The following is a 1676-nucleotide window of genomic DNA, read 5'->3' on the forward strand; positions in this document are numbered from 1 at the left end:
ATTCTACAAAACTAAATTGTATTTAACACGAAGCGTTATCAATTAAAAAGGTCCATATGACTTTTGTGGGGAATTATTATTTCAAATAAAAATAAATAATAATAAATTGTTTTTTTTCTTTTATTAAATAATAGATGTTTGAAGGAAAAGCGATCATTAAAATTTCAGAATCCACCTTTTATTGAATTCGACCACCTTTTGTTTTGGCCATTGAATTATTAAAAATAATTGCAAGAAGCGGGAATATTATCTACCGGTATTTTTACCCACCGAAGTTTCGCCATTATCAATATTTTAGAGATTAAATTTTATGGATTTTCTGGAATTTAAAAAATTCAAAACAAAAAAAAAATTGCAAACAAATATTCTTCTTCCGGAATTTCAAAGTGAAATTTTGAAAGTTAAATTTTATAATTTTTCTAGAATTTAAAAAAATCAAATTTTTGACATTTTCAAAATTTGAGATTTTTCCGAAATTATAAAAAAAAAGTAGATTTACTAAAAACCTTTCGATATTGGTATAGGTCAGTAACAAATAAATGCAAGATTCAGCAACATAATCAGTCGGTATTTGCATCTACCGAATTTTCTATATATCAAAATTTTGATATAGAGCTAATAGCTCTATAAAATTTGCATTTTGCAATATTTAAATTAGAAAAATGTCGTTTTTTGTCACATTCAAATGTCATGACTTTCGATTTTGTGATAGGTTGACTCGATTTTCAAAAACAAACATTGGTTGGAAATAGCTATTAAACGCTTAGTTTAGGAGATATAAGCAAAATGTTCGTGCTTTTTTATGGTCACGAATTAAACGGAAGTTAATTTGTAACCCCTTAGAAACAGTCGAAATTTCCCACCCCAAAAATCGAAATTTTTATACAATAAAATTATTTTGCTCATATCGCCTAAACAAAGTCTCTTTTAGCTCTACTACACTTAGCTTAGAAGATAGGAGCCAAAAAATTGATCACCAGGTCATGAGTTGGATGACATTTTAAATTTTTTGGGGGTGTAGTTTAGGAGACATGAACAAATTTTTCGATTTAGAATTTGAATGGAAATTTAAATTTTTTTTGGAAAGAAATTGAATTGAAATTGAAAGAGAATTTATTTTATAGAAAATTTAGTCAAAATTTATTTTTATGAAAACTTTGTCGAAATTTTATTCCTAGAGAAAATTTTGTCAACATTTTATATTCTGAGAAAATATTGTCTTCATTTTATTTCTATAGAAAAATTTATTAAAATTTTATTTCTATAAAAACTTTTATCAAAATTTTATTTCTATAAAAACTTTTATCAAAATTTTATTTTTTTTTATAGAACTTTGTCAAAGTTTTATTCCTAGAGACAACAAGTATATGTGGCCGTAAGTTCGGCCAGGCCGAAGCTTATGTACCCTCCACCATGGATTGCGTAGAAACTTCTTCTAAACACTGCCATCCACAATCGAATTACTTGAGTTGCGGTAACGCTTGCCGATGGCAATATATCTTAAAACTTCCTAACACAATCTTCTAAATTGTATGTAAGTCCATACGTGGTATATATTAAATCAAAAAAGATCGATCCAATACGTATATAATTCAGTTTGACAAAGTAGACATAAAATTTTGACAAAATTTTCTACAGAAATAAAATTTTAACAAAATTTTCTATAGAAATAAAAT

Source organism: Haematobia irritans, chromosome 4 (genome assembly GCF_050003625.1).
Source record: "Haematobia irritans isolate KBUSLIRL chromosome 4, ASM5000362v1, whole genome shotgun sequence".
Lineage (NCBI taxonomy): Eukaryota > Metazoa > Arthropoda > Insecta > Diptera > Muscidae > Haematobia > Haematobia irritans.